Source organism: Buteo buteo, chromosome 4 (genome assembly GCF_964188355.1).
Source record: "Buteo buteo chromosome 4, bButBut1.hap1.1, whole genome shotgun sequence".
Classification (NCBI taxonomy): domain Eukaryota; kingdom Metazoa; phylum Chordata; class Aves; order Accipitriformes; family Accipitridae; genus Buteo; species Buteo buteo.
This window is the reverse complement of record NC_134174.1, coordinates 46,762,938-46,786,119: the sequence shown is the minus strand read 5'-3', so window position 1 is coordinate 46,786,119 and position 23,182 is coordinate 46,762,938. Positions and strand designations below refer to the sequence as shown.

The 23,182-nt window shown below is 44.3% G+C and overlaps 1 protein-coding gene across 3 annotated transcripts in view; it reads right to left on the bottom strand.

Annotated features, from left to right (window-relative positions):
• SORBS1 (sorbin and SH3 domain containing 1) overlaps positions 1-23,182 on the bottom strand; it is a 180,089-nt gene that overhangs the window by 83,038 nt on the left and 73,869 nt on the right. For all 3 annotated transcript variants that reach the window (XM_075025836.1, XM_075025835.1, XM_075025841.1), the window contains exon 3: positions 10,507-10,617. The gene's annotated coding sequence lies outside the window, so the exon portion shown is untranslated. The remainder of the gene's footprint in view (positions 1-10,506; positions 10,618-23,182) is intronic.

Below are 23,182 nucleotides of genomic sequence, written 5' to 3'. Positions count from 1 at the left end.
CCAGTCCCTACCTTTGCCTTCTGTGACTCAGGCAGAGTGGCTGGAGCACTTGGCAGTGAAGACTGAGGCAGAAAAGTCATGGAGTACCTCAGCTTTCTCCATGTCCCAGGTAACCAGGTCTCCCATTTCTTTCCAGAGAGGGCCCACATTTTCCCTAGTCTTCCTTTTATCACTGATGTACCTACAGAAACTTTTCTTGTCGTCCTCGACATCCCTGGCCAGATTTAATTCTAGCAGGGCTTTAGCTTTCCTAACCTGATCCCTGGCTGCTCAGACAATTTCTCTGTATTCCTCCCAGGCTACCTGTCCTTGCTTCCACCCTCTGTAGGCTTCCTTTTTGTGTTTTGAGTTTGTTCAGGAGCAACTTCATCCACATAGGAGTCCTGGCATTTTTGCCTGGCTTTCTCTTTGTTGGAATGCATCACTCCTGAGCTTAGAGGAAGTGATCCTTGAATATTAACCAACTTTCTTGGACCTCTCTTCCCTCCATAGCTGTATCCCATGGTACCATACCAAGCAGATCCCTGAAGAGGCCAAAGTCAGCTCTCCTGAAGTCCAGGGTAGCAAGCTTGCTGTGTGCCCTCCTTGCTGCCCTAAGGATCCCAAACTCCACCATTTCATGGTCACTGCAGCCAAGGCCGCCCTTGAGCTTCACATTACCCACCAGCCCCTTCTTGCTGGTGAGAACAAGGTCCAGCATAGGACCTCTCCTCATTGGTTCCTCTACCACTTGGAGAGGGAAGTTATCATCAACACATTCCAGGAACCTCCTGGATTGCTTATGCCCTGCTGTGTTGCCCCTCCAACAGGTATCGGGGTGGTTGAAGTCCCCCACAAGGACAGGGGCTTGTGAGGCTGCTCCTATCTGTCTATAGAGGGCCTCATCCACTCAGTCTTCCTGGTCAGGTGGCCTGCAGCAGACCCCAACTATAATGTCACCTGTCCCTGCCCTCCCTTTAATCCTGACCCACAGGCTCTTAGTCAGCTCCTCGTCCATTCCCAGGTAGAGCTCCATGCACTCCAGCTGGTCACTGACATAAGAGGGTGTCCTGGTTTCAGCTGGGATAGAGTTAACTGTCTTCCTAGTAGCTGGTATGGTGCTATGTTTTGAGTTCAGTATGCAAAGAATGTTGATAACACTGATGTTTTCAGTTGTTGCTAAGTAATGTTTAGACTAAAGTCAAGGATTTTTCAGCTTCTCATGCCTAGCCAGCGAGAAAGCTGGAGTGGCACAAGAAGCTGGAAGGGGACACAGCCAGGGCAGCTGACCCAAACTGGCCAAAGGGATATTCCATACCATGTGACGCCACATCTAGTGTATAAACTGGGGGGAGTGGGGGTGGGGGATCAACGCTCAGGGACTAGCTGGGTGTCGATTGGCGGGTGGTGAGCAATTGCACTGCGCATCATTTGTACGTTCCAATCCTTTCATTATTGCTGTTGTCATTTTATTAGTGTTATCATTATTAGTTTCTTCTGTTCTATCAAACTATTCTTATCTCAACCCACGAGTTCTACTTGTTTTCCTGATTTTGTCCCCCATCCCACTGGGTGTGGGGGGAGTGAGTGAGCGGCTGCGTGGTCCTTAGTTGCTGGCTAGGGTTAAACCATGACAGAGGGTGACACCCCCTCCTCATCTCCCCTGCCTGCCCTTCCTAAAGAGCCTGCATCCTCCCAACACTCCAGTCATAGAAGCCTTCCCACCACATCTCCATGATGCCAATAAGATCATAGCCCTACAAGCATGCACACACCTCTAACTCCTCTTGTTTATTCCCCACAGTATGTGCATTTGTATGGAGGCATTTAAGTTGGGCCCCTGATGAAGCTGACTTACTGCCTGGAGTGGCTGGAATTCCTTTGTGCTGCTCTTCTTCAGGTGCTCTCCTGCTGACTTGTGATTCTTCTCCAGGCTCTGGGTATCTATTGCTGGCACTAGCATCAACCTGGTAGGAGTGGGATGGATTAAGGTTCCCTTCCCTTGACAACTTTTGTTTAAAGCCCTCTTCACCAGCTTGGCAAGCCCATGACCAAAGATGCTCTTCCCCTTCTCTGACAGATGGACCCTGTCAGCCCACAGTAGACCAGGTTTCTCAAAGCGAGTCCCACAGTCTAAGTAGCTGAACCCCTGGCTGTAGCACCAGTCCCATAACCATTTGTCAATTCACTCTTCCTTCCATAGTGAATGTCTACAGAACAAACAACTAGGACCAAGACTTCCTGAAATCAGACCCTGGAGGTTGGTTCATGCAAGACCAAGTGGTAGCTTAATAGTGGAAATAATCTGAAGGAGACCCTCAAGTCTCTTGGTACTGTCCTTTGTCACCAGACCACAGCAATGAGTGCACCAAGCACTGCTGGCTTTCATGACTGAAACTCTAGAGTGTCTGTCTGCAGCCTGTCTCTGGATTTTGATTCCTAAAATATGCATGTACAGGCATTGATCTGCTGCCAAATTCACAGATTGAAAAAAGGTACTGAAAATTACTGCAAGGCAAGCATCTCTGCATTCAAATAAGATCTAGAAAGCAATAGAGGATGGCAAGAGTTGCTGACTGCAGAAAGGCATAAGAGCAAAGGTTACTGTGTGGGTCAATGATTAATCTAACTTTAGATTCTTTCAGTAAAATGTTAGTGAAAGACACATAACAAAGGTCTCCAAATACCTATACACACAAACCCATATTGATGTACTGTGAAATGCTGACTGAGGTTCTGTCAGCAACACAAGCTTTCCCTTTTCCTTACCAATACACCTTTTAGCATCCCAATAGTTACCTCCCACCAAATGAATCATTTAATTGTTATCCAATATAGGCACAGTTCTGACTTGGTATATTGGCTAAGGGGCCAGAAGAGGTTGGAAAATGCTGCTCTATCTTACTTCATTTAAGCCCAATCCCATACCTCAGTGTTAACATGCCACTGGTAGTTCTAATTAGAGTAAACAAAGGGTCCCCTGAGCCCACATTTACTACGATGTCCCAAAAGACAAATGCTGGGGAGCTTGTACCTGAGGTTTTGGTTTCATTTACCCCAGGAGATATCAGAGGCTATTTGCAACATTCAGGTCTGGATCTAGGTTTAGACTCCAGGTGCTTTAAAAGTCAGGTGTATTTGGTTTGGGTGGAAGAGGAAGAGGGTTATTTCAGACATAGCAACCGTCAGAAGAAAGGATGATGGAAAACAGTATGTTTTGAATGGTCATAGCCTACTGTCCTCTCTGGAAAAAACAAAACAAAAAAACCCCAAACCCCAAAAACCCAAATGCAACCCCCCCCCGCCATGTTGTTCTCAAAAACAAACCAGGAAAGCCAACAACATTGTCCAAAGTAAGTGGTGCAGTCACCACCAGCTCCAATTACTTGAAACATACTTGTTTATACCACAGGATACAACAGGAGACCTCCCTCACCACCCGAAGATAACCTCCTTGATATCCTTCAAGTCTGTTGTGGAACCTGGACCACATGAGAGTGTATCATTTGGAAGCCCTGCTTGCAGTGTAGCAGGTGTTTATAAACAAGCCTCCGATAGTTTGTCTTCAGGTAATAAAAATGACCATGATTAAAACACTGAGAGAGTAGAAGCCATACTGTAAAAAATAACAGCTAGTGAATGAAAGAATGGCACCTAGGGAGAGGCAAAGTAGGGAAGGATCTGGGGGTTGGCTCAGGTCCAAACTTAGGAAAGTTCAGGTCAAGGATCGGGTCTGAAACACTTCTAGTCTTTGCACAGGAACCAGCTTAGACAACCTTCAAACACCTTGGCAATGAGGGAGGAGTTTCTGCTACAAACAACCACTTGGATGGTAAACTGAATATTCACACAATTTTCTATTCCACTCAGGTGAAGGGAGAGCTAGGCAGCAAGCTTTGCATGGCTGCACTGCCACATAGCTTGGTTGCTTCCAAAGTCAACCCTAAGTGCAGGATAAATAGCTTTATGAAGTGTTGCTGGTTTACCACCAACCCACAGTAATAGTGTACTATGTATTGCAATTTTCCTGGCAACTGCTTCTGCACAATCACTGGTGTATTTTTCTCTCATAATACCCACGTCTTTGCAAAAGACAAGATCACCATAATAGCTGAAGGAAATGGCAAAAGGGACAAAACAATTTGCACAACAAAGGAAGTCTTTGGCATAACAGAGTCACATGCCAGTCCTAGGATATTCTGGACTACTGTTCTAGTAGCCACTGGACAAGCCTACCCTCATCATGTCTGTTTTGCTACCAAAGTCATAAACAAATCCTTTCACTGGAGGGAGTAGGTTGTTCCAGTTACAAGCTACTCTGTGAAGTTTGCTGCACAATCCATATGGGGTTTGTGTTTTGATATATGTCACACAGCCATACTAGTTCTTTTATGCCACCCCAATATGCCATGGGGCTAGACTTTCCAGCCACAAGAAGAGGTCGAAGAGGTGCGGTGACTTGCAGTTTAGAAAAGGTACTTTTCATAGATCTGGGAGATGCTAAGCAAAAGCGATTGAGCTTACTTGATTCTGCATACGGAGGAGGAAGGCAAGCAAACTTATATCATGCTTGAGCTTTTAGTTCAGTTCCCTCTGAGTTCTGGGTTTGAATTGCAAAACAAAACTCAGCCAAAATAACATGCTCCCACTGGAGTTCCACCCAGTACTGTGAATGAATACAAACTCATTCACCCAGCATCCTCACCAAGCTGGGCTGAGCTTCTGCTTTGTTACAAAACAGCTGCCCAGGTTCTGGTTAGGATAGTTTTACAGCACCCTCCCTGCTATCAGAGATGAGCCCTAGCTTGCCCCAAAACTCCCAACACCTGGATCCCCTTGGACGCCTCAGACCTGAGCCTGAACTCTGCAGCTCAGTCCTCCCCAGCTGAAAGCTACAGGAACCAGTGTCACCACAGAATGAAATACTGCTGCCAGCAGCCCCTACAACCTGCCAGGCAGCTTAGTGCAACTGCATAAGGACTCAGGAAGCACCTACAGCTGAATCTGCATGGCATGAAGGAGTTCAGACTCTCACCAGAGACTGAGCAAGACTACTTGTAAAGATGTATACAGGCCATTTAAGAGCTCTAGATAGGAACTTAATCTGCCAGTAGGAGCAAGTCTGCAGGGCAGAAGTAGTCAAGGGCTAGCAAGAGGCCCTTTTAACAACAATGTGTGTATTTATCCAGTGAAAGCACATAACCTGCTAAGCATACAGAGAGAACAGCACAGACTACAAGACAAACTGCTAGAAAATTTTCTCAAATGGGTAGGAAAAGCAAATGCATAGTTTGGCTTCCTTACTGGAGACTGAAGAACTGTCCTGTCTGGCTGTTAGAGATAAGGGATATGCTGTAGGCTGGTGATCCCTCATTTAAAACAGAAAAAAAGTAGTACCTGATAGGATCACAGTTTACCAGGATTTGGGATCTACAGCATCTTAAGGGAGACTTCTGTGAGAGGCATGGCACCCACTGCTGTCTTCTACTGACTGAAGAACTCAGCAGGAGCTGGAAAGCACCGCCTCACCAACACAAGCTGGGAGTGATCAGCTGTTTAGCAGTCACCTGAGTAGCAGTTTCTCCCAGTTGTCATCAATCTGCTGACCTATTTAAACTCTCATGCATAAAAGAACGTATAACCTTGCCCATCTACCTTGAACAATTGCTGACCCTGGTCCAAGCAATTTTGTGGAATTCAGGACCTGCTAAATACAACATTGAAGGGGAAAAACTTAGGGCTCAGCTATGCTTACCCAAGTCCTAAGAAAATTACTGGTAGTTACAGCATACAATCAACAAAACATGCATCCTCACCTGCACATAAGCATCTCCAGCCCTTTGTACCCTGTACTGACACTTACACTCAGGCAAAATGGAAGCAAAACTTGCATGCTGTGATTTGTGGCATATGTGCCAAACTGGGCCACAGGACACAAAGATTATGCTCAGTGATCACTGGATTGTGTGTGGCAGGAGAACCCAGGCTCTGTTCCTCTACTACAGAGGACCATCAATAGTACTTTGTATAACAGGTTTAGTTTAGGCTAGAGCCATCCTTACTGATCCAGCCAGCACCTCATTCAATGAAAGGCACTGCTGGCTGTGAAGTTAACAGAATACAGCCCAATCAATATTAAAAGCTTTTGTAATGGCACTAGCCGTTTACCAGTGCTCTTAACCTTTTTACTGTAGAGCTTAAATTAACCTTAAGGTACGGTCAGGACAAAATCATCTCCTATATGATACGCAAGGAAGCTGATTTTTGTAAAATTCTCTCATTTTTCTTCAGACTCAAAATACTCAGATACTCAGCATAATCTCTGGGCCAGCACCTGAGCTTACTGCCTCTTCCAATGACAGTGATTTGGTAGGTTGATGAGAGTAAAAAAGGAAAAGTAGGAGTGCAGTAAAGAAGGGAACTAGCAGAAGCAGCAAAGAAAATTCAAACTGTGCTCTCTCTCCATCTCAGTATTTTCCTGCAATGCTTTTCTCTGCACCCTAATAGCTAAAGACAAGTGAATATCAAATCAGGCTACCCACAGCTGATCCTCTGTTCCCCAGGAACAGAACTACAGAGCCAAAAGAAGCAACATGTCTTCCAATAGACAAGCCTGGGCATTCATGGAAATGAAGTCCCAGCAGTTCTGCCCAAGGTGCTTGCTTGTGTGTGTCATTAATAAGTGGAGATTCAGCCCAAAGCACCAAGCTCAGTAGAAATTTAGATTTGCCTCTAATTTGGCCAGCTGGCTGGAATTATTAACCAGTTACATTTGTAACTATGAAAGCTAATGAGAGAGTAATCATATCTCACAGTTCACAGCTGAAAATCCTCCCTTTCGGAGTCAATGAGGATTTAAGTTCTCCCTTCTCATCAATTCCTCTCCCTCAAACTGTGGCTGCCACAGAGTTTTGAAGGCCTGACTTTAAATCTGTCCTCTAAGGGCAACACTTGGCTATAGGTGTATTAAGAGGATACATGCTTGAACCTCTTCAAGGAGATGAAGAAAAAAGCTGATCTTTCCCCCATCCCCTCCCACCACACCAACATTTCTTGTCAGAGAAAGAGCAACTGGATGACTAGGTAATGATAATGACTGCTGCTCAGTGCACTGCTGGGCTCTGATTAGATTCTTCTTGGCTTCTAACCAGATTAAAAACAAAACAACTAAAAAACCAAAACATTGGCCATTTAGAGAGGCAGGACTGGCCTATTAGCGTCAGTACAGGGCTCAGTCAAGATGCTCCTGGGTCATTGTCTTTATCCAGAAAGTCCAGATCCTTAACTGTGGTGACCTGGAATGAAGTAAACAAAGACATTGCCTATCAGGCCATGAGCTGCTCTCACAACCCTTTCTGTCAGAATTTTCCTAGGCCAAAAAACACAGCTCAGCAGGCCTTGGGGAACATACACCTCTGGAGGCTCAGGGGCATTGAAGTTTTCACATCCTATACTAACTGCCCTGTACTGAACAGGCAGGAGCTATGAATCTATGAGCAGATTGGGAAGACATTAAGGAAGAGATCTGAAATACACTGTCCTTTCCAGTATCTCTGCCTCATCGACTCTCCATCTGTTCCCAGAAGTTCAACGGAAAAAATGAAAACTCTACCTTCCTGCTTTCTGTAAACTCACTCCCACTGTTACTGCTCTGGTTTCTGGCACAGTGCTGCACCACTTAAACCTCTTTTATAGTCTAAGATGGGCAGAGCCGGTGGGGACCTGGCATGACCAGCTGGCTAGAGCCAAAATGACATTCTGGGCAACACCTTCCTCTAGAAGACATCCTGCTCTGTCCCCAGGGAAAGTAGCAAAAGGAGGACTTGTTGCACTTTACAGCAGCCTGAGTGATTTTCAGCATTCACTTGAAGCAATGAATTCGGGAACTGAATAAGGCAGCAGCTGTTGACCAGCAGGCCCTGGGAAACCCGGCCATTCACAAGAACAGTAACTCTTTAGCAACCTCTGCAACAGTTCTCTGCATGCACTAAGGGCGGCTCTTCTCCTTTGCAGGAGAAACAATTACAGAACCTTGGACCTACTTGGTAGTGTTTTCCACATTTTGCCTTCCCCACCTATGACAGCAAAAGATATAGTCAAGATTTCCCCACTGTGTTTCCATAGACTGACTTTGTTTCCTGATGCACTGGCTAGATATTGCCCCCCCATGCCTTTGGTCCAGCTTGTCAGGCCTGGAACTGTTTTGTGTCCACTAAGTGCCACATGCCTGGACTAAAGGTCTGAAGGGTATAGTTGATCTGCAGCATGCATTGCAGGTCACATTAAAAAACAACACAATGTCTTAATTAGATCTTAAAAAACAACAAATGCAAAATAGCGTGGTATACAAGCACTTCCCTACATTCCCACGAGCCTCCAACTAAAGGAAGAGTCAGACTACAGAAAAGCAAATATTTTCTCTCATATAAAGAGGTAATGTAAAAAGAGCCATTTAGAGCTCTACCTAATCTGGAATGGGGGCTAAAGAGCAAGCCATTCTCCTTTGAACTCCTATATGGACTATTCAGGCACTGGTACTCAATGCTATGCAGTCCCTGAAGCACAGATGTGCCATGCCTTGATGTCACTTGACAGCCAGTAGGACTGAGCAGTCATCATGGATACAGGAAGAAGGAAATGAGATATCATCACTTGGTTGATGACATAGGTCAACCACAGCGCAAGCATGAAGCACTGAGACTCCCAGGCATGTTTCTGAGAATCAAGGTTTCATGGAGATGCTCCTTCTCCAGATCAATGCCTGACTGCGTCTTTCTGGCTGGGGGAGGACAAAGTACTGCGTTCCCTTCCCTCTAAAGCAGCCAAACTGAGGGGAGGGAGCTCCCCTCCCTTTTGCAGCCAAAGCACAGGATGATATTCAGGCGTGGTGTAAAACGGCCCATCTCTAGAAGACACCAAGTAATTGTGCCAGTGCAACAGCTGGGTCCATGTGATTTTACTTATAAGGCAGCAGGAGGAAAATTACATAAAACTTGGCTTGATACATCCCAAAAGCTTCTCCAGCTTCCTCTCCAACAGCCTGGACTTTTATTCCTCAGAGAGGACTAGTTCATAAAAGACAGAGCGCAGTCAGGCCGACAAGAGCCTCTGCATGTTCAGCATGCAAGAGACTGACACAGCCTTACTGGAAGGGCTCTGTATCACCAAACAAGAGAGAGATACAAGCAGTCCTTGAGAATCATGATGTCAGTACAGATGTGACTCTGGCATGGAGACAAACATCAGGTACAGTGTTATATAGGAAGGGAGTTGAAATGATCATACGGAGCTGAAATTTGAGACCACTAGAGCATCCGTGCAGAGGAAAGGGAAGGGGAGAGGCAGGAGAGACTGCTCCCCTGATTCTTTCAGCCTTTTTAGAAACAAAGAAGTAGCCCAAAAGAGTTGTATTTGCCATTTCTGGGATGCCAGAGATTCAGTCTTCTGCAGTTGCAGCTTTGACCTTTGCCTTCCTGATCACAAACAGGCTCCATATCAGAGTCATTCTAAGATGAAAAAATGGTCTCAAGAGCTTGACATGTGAGCCTCAGCCATTATAATGTCTAAGACTTCTGCTTCAATGCAGAGTTCTCAAAGGCTGAGGGCTTTTGCCTTAGGCAAGTAGGAATATCAAAGCTTACCTCAGAACTGTCAAGTCTCTTTCAACCGAGGACTTCATCTTAGACTAAATTGTAAAAAAGACCCCACACCATCTCCTCCAAAGAAAAAAAAATAAAATCAGCTTCACCAGTATTTGTAGTTGCCGTGCCTGCAGCTACCCTAGATCTAGCCTAGTAGTCCCCTGGGGATCTGACCTTATGTCATCAACTCCATAACTCCCCCCCGAACCCTGATCCCAGTCCAACAGCTCCTGTCTGCTCTAGACCTACACCAAGTCAAGTCACACAACCCAACACCCACTCAAACCTAACCCAATGGCCTCTTACAGATGAGGCAATGAATCCAGCTCACTGTTGCTATGCAGGCAAGCACCAGTGCTAAATCTGGATCTGTAGCCTATTCAAGGCCAACTGCTAAACTTTGGTCCTTATCCTAAAACCTAACCCTCACTCCAATTCCAAAATCCCACTACCTCCATATGTTTCTGACCTAGACTGAGGCACAAAACACTGGCACCAGCATAAAAAAAACCACAGAAAAGGATGTCACAAATACAGATAATAAACAAGGAACACATCTGATGGTGGTAAATGTTAATTTAATCCTTGCTGGGACTACTATGTTTTATCTAATGCATCCATGATTCACCACAAAAATAGCACTTGGAGCTTGACCCTCTTTCACAAACTGGAGCTTTTGACTGGCTCACCTACCAAAAAAACCCCCATGTAATACAGCGGTGCTCTCACCAACATGTAGCTTTCTGCTGCACAACCCAGGTAGGCTGCTACTAGGAAGGAAAACTCCTTCACTGCAATTGATAGAGATAGATGTGATTGTGGTGCCCCAAGTCAGGATGAGGTCTCCCAGTGACGTGCTCCTTCCCCTCCCCTTCAGGGTACTCACACCAGTCAGCTGGCTGAACTCTTCAGGCCCAGCTTAGGAGGACAGGATCCTCTGACAGCAACTTCCACTCCGTCTTCTCGTCACATGCAACTGCTACGTAACAGCACATACCTACAAAAGTCAAAGAGGAAGAAAATGCTATTAGTGCCACTAGTCCTGCTGTCCGACACAATTACTGAGAGGGCTGTACCAAAGCAATCAGCCATTCGCAGAAATAACGTTACTTTCAGATGAAGCAATTCCCTCTGCTTACTATGGAGGAAGCACAGCAGCCTGACCAGATCTGCATCCTAGCATCCCTTATGTGAGAACTGACATTCACGGTTGTCTCCAGGGAAGGCTGAAACCACATCTGTTCTCCTGCCTTTCTGCTAGAGATTCCCCCCAGGCAGGAGGGACAGCTGAATAGCATAAATACTCACGCCTCCCTACAACCTACAGTCTGTTTCCTAATGTAAATCACTGCTGATTTCAGCTGAATTTAGTATACTGGTTTGCAAAATGCAGAAAAAGAGAAGTGAATACACATCTTATGCAGCTATCCTTGATGCATAAACAGGCTTGTCCAATACAGAGCCTAGGCTGGGAGCTAGGGGTAACAACAGCCACAAAATTTAACTCCTGACTACCAGGATAAAAACCCTCAGAAGGAAGGGCAGGTAGTACACACATACTAAGAAACATATATCAGGTTGTCTTAGGACAAACTCCTTGGCTGGGGTAGACAGCTAGACAGACAGCCACAGAGGCAGAATTCAGAGGACAATGTATTTTCTTCGCAAGCACTGACAGTTACTAAATGTGACTAACTCCAGTCCAATATTAAGTCTAAATGGTTAGATTTGACACTGATTTGATAGACAGCTGTGCAGCTTTATTGTTTTACTCAATAACATTAACAGCAGCCTGGCTTTAGTGAGATACCTTATAAACCAAACTGCGAAGACAAGTATTGACACCCCTCAAATTTAATCATGTCATTTATCAGGCTAAACTAGTCAGACAGTCACCCTAAGCTTCGTCCATACTGAGTGGAGAGAGGCGTTCTTCCAGAGGGCAACCCAGCCTCTCTCTACACTGCCTTCTTCATACTTCTCCATATTAAAAAACTTTAAAAAGAACTTGAGGAGACCAACAAGCAATGTTTCATACCTACGCTGGATGACTGAACAAATCCTCATGTGTGTTTTATTCAAGCTCTGAGGGGAGTGGAGTCACCTTTCTTTCAACAAGCAATGCAAGACTAGAACCTCCAAGGGCCTGGTACAACCAGCTTGTCAGCCAATAAGCCTCACCAGTTAGATGTCCTTCCTCATGACGGTGCAGGTGGGGCATAAATATGACATGGAGAAAATAGAAGGTGATACTCAAGAGATAAAAACTCTCATAGAGTATCAGGGACCTTGCCTGGGAGCCACCACAGAACACAGCTTACAGAGCTCCAATAATATGATGTTTTCACAAGCCCTAAGACTTCTTTCAAGACTCACTAATATCCCAAACAATGAGCCTAGAAGAACCAGGCTAGTTTTTCACTAAAACTAGAACAGTCCTAGGAAAACACAAGTTGAAACAAATTAGAGTTTTCTGTCCAGGACAGTCTAGTAGTTTCTCCATCTTCAACAAGTACAAAGGGACCAGCTAAAGGACACACGTTTGAAAGGCTTATTGCTAGTACTAAGAAGAAAATTTCCTATAATGTTGCCCGAGTATGCACCGAGAGAGTTAATATTCCAGTCGCAAGGTCAAGCCCTGCTTTTGCTGCAACACAATAAGCTGCCCTGCTGGCATTAACTACAGTTTGTTTGCTTTCCCAACCTGCCTTATCCTTGCAAGTTGGCAAAAGGTTGAAGCTGGCCAGAGTCCCAGCTACCAAAAGCTGCCCAAGGCAGAGAACTCATTACTCATCACAAGGACTAAGATCTAGGTTGAGAGGGGGAGGAGAGAGTAAATGGCACAAAAAACAACTGATGGAAACTCCTCTGGTGCTGAGAGTTGTTACAACTAAGACTCTTATCTGGCACATAGCCACGGATTGCAGCAAGACACAGCAATACAGATACAGGTTATGGCTGGTCTGTGCCCCAATCTAGAAGAGAGAGCTTAATATTCAAACTTTCCCCTTGGAAATAGCCAAGCATTAGCTCCTGGAGGACCACAAGAACCTGGTTTTGGTGAAAAAAAAAAAATCAATGCAGGATTCACAGAAAGATTCAGTTTGGACAAACTTTACACCCGCTGCTGTTAGTGACAAAGCTTCCCTTCCTGACAGTGGCAGTAAAATTAGGGCAGCTGACAGTGTCAGAGACAAAGGACATTGCCAAAAAGTTTTCAACATTTTTTTTAATTTTAATTTTGTTAAGTCTTCAGCTGTGTTCCGGCTCTATCTGCTGTTAGAGTTTGATTTCCATTGTAACAGAAAAGTCTGCTGAAAGAGTTTCCACTGAATAATGCAAAAGGTACTTGGACTCTTCCTGCACAAGCAGCCAGCGCACCAGGCCCCCAATAGTGACTGAACTGCTCAGCAAGTTACAAAAAGCAGCATACAACTAGATCAGTGCTCCCACCCAGAAACTTTGAATGAATGCAGCAATGCAACAGGTGAGTGCTGAAATCAAGCAGAGGAGAAAACAAACCAGCACCACAAACCCAAAAAAACCTCACCACACTGCTGGTAAAGAGGTTTCCTGCAGGGTTGTTTGGTTTTGTTTTGGGGTTTGGTTTTGCTTTTTAAGTAGGGGTTTCCCTAACTCTAAACACTCCTTGAGTTTAGAGTGTTCAGATATGCAGTCAAATCAATCACTGTGGCTTAAGGAAAACTGTAGTTTGTGTAGTTGTGATGCATCAAACTACAGCCTTTGTCTGTCCTGGTATTGAAACCTGCTATAAGGGGCTTTTCAGAGTGCCATGGGAAGGGACTAACAGGAACAAGATGGGGATGAGCCTAAAGTACAAAAGTGCTAAGGTCCACATTTTTATGAGCGTTTCTGCTGGCTGCTCTATTCATGCTGAGGGCTGATACAGTGGCTGACAATACTATGGTAGTGCAGAATCAAGCTATCCACCTCCTTCTCCCTTTCTCAGATCAACAGCCAGTAACCTGGCACTTCTTAAAAGGGCTGGACACAGGCCATGCTCAAACTGCATCCCCATGGAAAAAGGAATGCTGCCAAAAGCAAAAAGAAGTGGTGAGAAACAGGAGAAAATTCCTTTTCGCAGACAGTGGCCAGGCATGATCCAGCAAGACAAGTCTACGCGTACACTTGTGAGCCCTGGTAATGGGACCTAGTCACAACTAGCGCACTGTAGTGTAGGACATCAGTTCAGCATGCTGCTGTTCTTGCATTAATTCTCCACACTTTGCAGCTTGATTTCACACACAACCAAGCAGACAGCACAGCTTTCAGTACCCCCATAGGCAGCAATGGAAAGCGCTGTCCAAGTGATCTCACACCTGAACGCGACAGGAGCACAGCAGACACACACACAGCCTTGAGCTCAAGAACTGGAGGTGCCAAACAAAAGAAACATAAGAGTTTCATATTGTTTTCGAGGTAAAAAGAGAAAGGGGCTGACCCTACTTGATTTCATCACGTTGTTTGTACAGTGCCCTGTGCTCTGGGCACTGAGCTGCAAAAATCAAAGCAAGTACAATGGTAATGAAAACATAATCAAACACATCAGTGTGGGGCCAGCTTTGCAATGGAAAAAGCAAAGGGTTGGAAAGGAAAAAAAACCACCAACCAACAACAAACAGTACTCAGATCTAAAGGCCATTTAGAAAACAACTTTAAGCAGCTCTGTAAGACTAGCAGAATAAAAATATTATTATTCTGCCATTGTCCACATAAGAACAGGCAGCCCCTTTTCAAAGGAGTTTAAATGGATAAGACAGATGAAGGGGAAACAGATGCATGGATGAGAAGTGATTTGACCTAATCACATAACACCAGGATCAGTGCCAAGAACAGACTGTAGCTCCTGCTTTCCTAGCACAATGCTCTTTTCAGAGGTCTACACTACCTCTAATGCTGGAAATCAACACCCATCTTTTGAAGGTGTTACCATCCCACCTGCTGGAGGTTACCACTCCCCACAGTGCTGGTAGCAGAAGCGTCCATGTGAGCACTCCATAATCCGCAGAAGGCTGAATTCACAAAGTTAAACTGAACAACCGGTGAAGATAAATTAAGCTCATCTATTTTCTCGATGCTGATCAGACAGTGTTCACATGCACTCTTCAGCTGGCAAAGCTATGAATGAAGTCAAACATCAGTACCAGTACAGCAACAAGCAGCAGTGTGGAAGGGAGGACAAGGGTCCCCACCTTCAACCTGAGCAACTATTTGCTAAGTTGATGACTGTCCTTGGTCTCAGATATGGTTATGTTCTTCCACTCTGGAAGTCATAAGACTTATGGTTCAGATAAGAAAAGCTGTCAATTGATCTTGCAAAAATTTCAGATCTGAGCCACTCCATCTTCTAAGTTCTATCTTAGTAAGTGTCAAATACAACAAAAATGCCATCCTCAGCTAGTGCAGCAAAGATCAGATTCTGATAACATTTTTTTCTAATTACAATTAACAATAATACTGAGAATCAGCCTGTTATTGATAAGCCAACTCTAATGTTATAGGCTTTTGGACATTTTATTAGATTTTACCAAACAAACAGTTTGTATGAGATCTATATGGACGGCTTAGGGACAGATGGCCAGAGTTCAGCCTGTGCCTATGGACTGGAATGACTCACAGAACATTGCTTTGGGCCAACAAGAAGAGTGAACACAACAGTGATGCTGTTACTAATCTACATGCCAGGCCAAATCCTGCAAAAGCATGTGATTCCCAGTGAAGTCAACTAAAGAGGCACAAGTGCATTCCAGGGTAGACCTTGATCTCTAAAAACTGTTTTAGATTTTCTCAAACATAAAAAAGAACTCTTCTAACCGACAGACCTTTCATCTTAGCGAGCTTATGTAAACCAGTGGCTTTCCTCACCCACTGCCCAACAAACGTGACCCATATAGTATGTGATCTCCAAATGCAAATTCCTCACATGGACTACTTGGGTTCAACTCTGTTGAGAAAACACTGTCAGCACATAACAGATTAGCTCAAGCTGCCTTCTCAGAAGAAGCAACTCTTGGCATGGGCTGAACAAACCTAAAAGAGGAATTTCAGCAGTAACCCAAAAGTCTGCTTTTACCTTCCCAAATGAGTCAGCGAAATCCATTTTGCCTCTCCTCCAACACAGTGCAGGCAACATACCGCTTCACAGCATAGGCAGTGCACCCTGTCTGGCAGCAGTGCCAGCCTGGTGTAAAGCACCCTTCTTTGCTCAGGTGTGGCTGTCTTTCTGGTTGGGCATACCAGCAGGCAGCATACCAGCAGCACTTCACAGAGAAAAATTGCTCAGAAGCAGTTAGATATACCAGTAAAGAATACAATTAACACAGCCTTCTCCAAAAAACCCACGTACTCATGCGGGAAGCTGGAGAGAATGGTTGGTGGCAGATCAGTCTAACGCAGAGTTTAAGAACACATCTGCACACAAAGGGAGAAGAGAAGGGGATTTCTGCAGAGGAGGTTATCCCAGCTTCTCAATTCTTCTGCATCTCCAGCTCAAAGCTGAAGACAGGGATAAACAGAAAACACACACACACAGCAAAATAAAGGAACAAAGTCATGGTACATCTTCATGACAATCACAGAGAACCCAGCTTGCAGATTAACACTGATCCACTCTCAGATTTGGTCCTTAAGATGTAATTTCAGCCATGTGCAGTTGCTTACCCCTACAATCCATTGGTTACTTCTTGAAAGGCGGGGGGGGAGGTGTCACCACCATGTAGAGGGTGAACAGAAAGAACAGCACCACAGCAACGCCAGACCTTAGGGCACATTCTCACTTTGTCGCCATTTTCCATTAGCTAATATTGTCAGCTCCACAGAGCTGAGATATGACTTACCGCAGAGTAATACCATCCAGATACAGAGGTTACTCTTGACTGACCCCAACCTAAGTGAGATTAGAGTCAACCCCTCCCCTTCCCACCTCTTTCATCACCTCTATATTTAACTGCAGATTAATTCATTTCCTCTTTCCACATGTGAGATTAAAGTGCACCAAGTGCTGTCAGCTCAGAGCCTCAATGCATCCTCATGTAAATCACCACTCAGTACATGTATTAAAGCATGTCAAGGAGGAGAATGAGTCACACGCTTCATACTTGCAAAACAAAACACTTGCTTCTCAAGAAGTAAAACTGACAGGTAGCCCAGGCCCCAAAATAGTAAGAGATACCTCCAATTCTAATCTTCCCCCGTCTGTTACATAAAGACGTAAGAAGTGCCACTATTTATGAACGTGTTTGAATGAAATGTGGGTCAGTGACCAAGGCAAAGGGTCAAACACATAGTGACTTGGCCTCTGGGCACTGTGTTGATCACTTCTCTAGGAGGAAACAATAGCCCCTCATTCTGGGCAGACGGGGAAAAATAATGCAACAAGATCTCTCTGATGTCAGTCTTTTTGTGCCAAAGGTGGTGAGCATGACAACTATATAACTGCCTAGAAAAAAGAAACCACAGCAGGGAAGGGGGAAAGAGAGAATGCAGCGAATGATCTCCCCACCCTGTGCAATACTGCTCAGGAAGGGCTTTAGTACCAAGGATGAAAATGCTGCAATCAGAGAGAGGTGAGGGGGTGGCAGCTGCAGCTCGGGGAGGTGCAGGATCCCACCCTTGCTGGATCACAGCACTGCTGCACTCCGACCCCGGCCATAGCCAACACCCAGTACTCCTGGCTAACCCTAAGCCTAACCCCTAACCCTAACCCTAAACCCTAACCCTAGCCCTAAGTTGTACCCTAACCCTAATCCTAACCCTAACCCAACCTTAACCCTAAAACTAACCTTAGCCCTTAAAACTAACCTAATACAAACCCTAACCCTAACTCCTAACCTAACCCTAACCCTAACCTTAGCCCTAACCCTAACCCCTAACCGTAACGCTAACCCTAAGCCTAACCCCTAACCCCTAACATCCTCTTTTGCATCTCAAGAACACTGTGCAAGGAAGACAGTATTTTATTTCTACCTGACCTCTCTGCAAATCACTTGGAGCCCTAAGGTATAAGATCTTTATCACAGCTTGAGGCAAACATTAAGTGACTGTAAATAAAGCTGGGACTTTAAATCCAGCCACATGAGTTAACTCCATGGTGAATATAATTTTTCACAGCTAACAACTATGGTAATGAATTTTACCTCAATGAATACGGAAAGGGTGAAGCATGCAAAATTCAGAACAGGAGTAAGTTTCTTGCCTTAGGTTTTATATCAATAATCCTTTAAAGTACAAGCACTTATTTTCCTCATCTCCCTAACGCGAAAATCTCTCTTGTTCCAACACTTCAAGGGATGAGGCCCCCTTAATTTTTGGTGGCTGCAGTAACAGGCCTCAGTATATCTGCCAAGAATAATAGAAAATCAATGCAGACAGTGAGCGGGGAAACATGCAGAAGAAACACTGGCATTTACTTCAGCAGAACAGCTGAAATAAGTTGTCAATTCCCCTTACTGTATCCTCCAACTGTACTGCCTGGCAAAGGGGGCTATTAAAGGAAAGAAAATGCTTACAACAAGCTTATGACACATCTCAAAAGCAATCACTGTGTCTCCATTATTCAAGAAACTCCGGAATGACAAACAGATGGAAATGAGAAAAGGAACAGGGGAATGACAAAGAGGGTTCGGCTGTAGATTGCAGGAGCAATGGGGCATGTCAGGCAGATGTGCTGCTGCAAAAGCAGAATCTGTCTCATCTAACACAGAGACTGCATTGCCTGCAAATGAAATCACAACATGCTGGACAAAGACAGACACAACTGTTATGATTTGGTGCTGTCATGCATATACGGAAAGAGAGACGATCATACACCAAAATATAGAGAACAAAGGGTAAAGTGGCTGAATTCTCCCACAAAAAGAAAGATCTACTCTGCAGAGATCAATATCCACCAAAGGTGGTGGTGATTCTCTTTCAGCTCAGGCATTCCCAGAAGGTTATAAATAGGTTGCAATGATTTGCAAACATCTTCCATTTATTTAAGGGTAGATGTTGGGCTGAAGGTGTCCCAAAATCCTTCTTTCTGGCAGCATGAGGTCACTGTATAAAATTTACGGCAAACTTAGGACACATCTCAAAAATCAATAGCAGGCTTCCAGTGATTTGAGAAACTGTGAAATGCTGAACAGATGGAAATGAGAAAAGGAACGGTGCAGTGCATGGGGTCACTATCAGCTCACAGAAAAGCTGACACAGGCATACTTACTGTCCATGAGCTGTGTAACTGATGTGAAATGCCCCTCTGCCTTCTCTGTACATTAGCTCCATGTTGTGATGAAACTACAAGCATGTCTCATGGAAGCAAATTGCATTGCTTGCTTCTGTCCCTGTCTGTGCATGTGCTTACATACACACACATGCATTTGCACATCTGCCTATTTTATTTTTCCACTGAGACTTTATAAATGGAGTTCTTTTTTCTCTTTCTTGCTCTTCTAATTCAGAAATTAGACCCTGAAAAACATGGTCTGTTCTTGGCAAAACAGAGGGCAAATGCTAAGGCTCTTGATCAAGACTTCGAGGAAAAGAAAAATGGTTCCTGTTCTAAAGAACAAATTCATGTTTCATATTTCTTTAAACCTCATGTTGTTTTGATGTCTTTATACATAACAGAAGAAAATTGATTGTAATCACTATGAGAAAACTTCTCATGAGATTCCCTGCCAACCCTGTATCTTGTGCTTGAACACTGCAAGTGACAAAGTAGCTGGCAAAGTTACATCAGGTATGATCGCATCCTTAAAACAGGTGAAAACATCCGATTAAGAAACATCTCCTGCTCAGGCAGCCTTTCTAGGAGTCTAAACCCAATTAAACAGCAGCTCTCAGAGGATCAGTGTTTGGGCCAGAGTGTGTCGAGTTACAGCTACTACACACTGCAAGGTACTGCTACAGGATGCTGAAGGGGGGAACGCAGGAGGTAGTTTCAAGGCTGCTACAGCTGCTGCTGGACTATGCAGCACCCTGCCTATGGTGGTAGGGCCCCACAAACATAATTTAAGATAATTCCTGCTTGTCTCAAGCACAGGGAGTAACAGAAGGAGCAGCCCTGGACCAACATGGCAGCTGTTAAAGTCCTGGGGACCGCATCATTACCTGGGCTGGGATTCATAATGCTCCAGGCAACAGCCACAGAAGACTCAGGCAGACTCTTGAAGCAGCTGCCCAGAAAATCTGACTTGCTAATTGCTATAATTAAATAACACCACGGAACCTTGAAAGATTAGACAACTGAATCAAATCAATGCTTAAGAGACTAAAAATGACAAACATACATTGAGGTTACACAGAAAGATTACAGGAATATTTAGCTGGAAAAGACAGAAGGAAAGAATAAAAGCTGATTGATTTCAGGCTGCAGGTGAAGTAATGAATGAATAATTGTGAAGCAAGATTGGGATGTGCTGATTTATCTTGCTCCATCCTATAAAAAGACAGTAAATGTAATAGATATTCTTTTATAAAAATAATTTTTAGAAGGTGGCATAAAATCAGCCTGAGGACTTTATTACTACAGGGCAAGGAGGCAATACTGTAGGGAAACAGCTTTACTGGCTTTCAAAAAGGATTAGACAATTATATTAACATAAATAATACCTACAGCTGGAAGAGCTACATGAAAAGTTACAAGGATAATCAGCCCAAAGGCATCGCTCTCTTCCATTTGCAGCCCTGTGCTTGTGCTTTCAGGCAGGGTCTGCCCTTTCTGAGTCATTGTTGGAATTAAAAAGGCTGTAAAGTTCTTATTTGGCCCTTACATGGTCTTGTGTGTGACCAGCGCCCAAACCGTGGCAGAGCACTGGTTCAAGTTCTCAGAAATTTCAGGTTGTGCCAATGCCAGTGAGCAAGCCTACACAGTTTTTTTCTGGTGCAACGATTGGTATTTCTGTTACTCTAGCAAGCTGGAAAGCTAATGAGCACAGCAGCACATTGCTTGCTTTTGCTCAAGAGTCCTTCTCCCCTTAAAGTCTTCTCCAGCTGTGATTCAATATGCTCCTATGAATGAAGATAAGCACCAAAAAACTCCATCTTTAGTCTTCATACTCAGACGACCACAAAATGCACAAACTTTGACAGAGATCCATTTCTCATAAAGTGGCTTTAAAAGCCACCCTGTCTTCAACAAAGTCCTGGTGCTAAAATACCAGCCCAGATTTTTAACATCCACTGTTTCAGTAACTGAAATAGTTCCAAAACGTCACTGCAAGAATACTAAAGTCTTCTCACATAGCTCTAGTCAAGTAATAGCAATCAGTCTTTAACCAAAAATCTCCTGGGGGATTCTCGAAGCTTGAACTTCTCCAGAATTGCCCGCAACCACTTATGGAGCTGCTCTAAACCGTGTAAGATCTCCCAGCCAGTTAAGAATGGGCACAAGACAAAGTGCCACCTCCCCTTTTGATACACCCTTGGGCACTGCACATCTCATATAGTGGTGTCAGCTCTTACAATGTGTGATGTTTTCATAAAGCCTCACCTGATGGAAACAGAAGACTGCATGAGAATCTCAGCTTTAATCTAAAATAAATAAAAAACCAAACCCCAAAATAAAATCAGGGAGTTACTGGCACTCACGGTGAAGAGAAAAACTTGAAGAACCAGAAAGGATCAGAACAAGAAGGCAAATAAAAGTCAGTGTAACGTATATTGTTACATGACAAACAAAACCCTCTCATGATTCTTTCAGTGAAATCACTTAATTTGGGGTAGAGGGGAGGCACATGCTGATTCAAGAACATTTGAAGTGGCAATACCACGAACATACAACACACGACTTCACGCCATCCTCCAGGCATTCTCTCTTGGGAAACGCAGATCCTATTTTAATGCAAAATCCTACAACATCAAAGGACAAGGGAGGGGAGAGTCATGAAATAAGCTGAAATGCTATCAAGCAGAATGATTTTCTAAATACTTGGTGACATTTCTCAGGAGCCACCACATCCCTTTGATCATCACAGGAGTGCTCTGGGTGCTGGGGGAAGGACAATGCTGTGCTCTGTTGAGGATGCCCCAGCAGAGCTCAGTCACTTCCACCTGGGCACAGAGACCCAGAACAGCAAACACCTCAGATTGCTGCTACATCCTGCCAGGTGTCAGGCATAGGTAGAAAGAACTAAACCTGAATAAAATCAGACATTTTCTTCAGTCTCTTAGCATTGAAGGCTAACATGTCCAGTAACCCCAAAAGCTTGAGGCGAGAGTTGAATCTCAGAGGACAGTGCTTTCCCATCTATCTTCCACAATAGGATGCACCTCAATCAGCCAAGACTTGAGAATGGGGTGTCGAGCTTAGTGAAAAGAAGGCATAAGAGTCAAAGCAGTAGCTCTCCTTGGGTCCAGCTCCTTTCACAGTTTACACTGCAGTAGGCATGACACAGAATTTGATCCTGCCTCCCAGGAGAATTTCGCTCCCTGTGAACTCTGGGGACACTAACCAGTTGCAAGTTCAATGTGGACTGAATGCAGAAGGCCCAGCCATGCCAACTCTTGTGCTTTGACTGTGATTCCCACAATAGCTGGATTTTTCTGTGAAGTCTGAGCTACTGTAGCTCACACAGTCAGTAACCAGGAATCTTAGGTTTCAACTAAAAAAAAAAAAATTCTGGGAATGCCTACTTTGCACACTACAGGGCTATACAGATATACACGAGCAAGCCCTGAGCTAGCTACTATCTAGCTATATCAGCACTGTGCTCCTGGGCACACGGCAGGCTGCTCCAGGTCCCCAGGTGAGATCAATTAAGTGTTCATGTGGGTACTTCTACTGTAAATATACACGAATCCTAGGCAGTGCTTACTTCTCACATTCCTAAAGACTGACTTCCCTTTAGAGGCCTTATTTATTGCCTCTGAAGGCCCAGGCTGTCAGCGTCATCCTCCAGAGCCAATAACTACCTGGCATTCTGCAAAAGCGAACACTGTACTTCCACTGCAGAAGAGATGTAATGGCTCCATCACCTTGCAGAGTAGGTATAGCCATTCTTAAAGGGCTACTTCCTTTTTCTTCTGTTTACTTCTTTTGTTTTCTTTAGGGTTTGGGTTTTTTTGTTTTTGCTTTTTTTTTTTAAATTAAAGAACTATATGAATATTTAAGAACCTCAGCCGTCTTTGTGGCTACATAAAATAAGTTTGAAAAACATTATCAAAGGCTCAGAAGAAAATAAAAATCAAAATGGCATAGAAAGATCCCAGTACTATTTAAAAATCTAAGTACCTCCTAACAGATTAACCACAACCACCTTGTTACTGCATTGAAAATCCTTCTATTCATTGGGGTTCTATCAAAATGCAGAGGCAGATACACTTCATAGCTAAATATTCCACGGGATGTGAGATATAATGGTAATCCTGTTAAGAATGGAGCACACCTGCTCAGGTTGTGCAGAACATCTCTCAGAATTTCTCTATCTACAGCAAAAGCACTAACAACATTATCAGTGCTTCCTCACCCTGCACTGGTATGTTGGCCCCTCACATTTTAGAGATGTCACTCAGGATGGTGAAAGGGTAGTACAACAGCATAACCTATGTATCTTTTTACC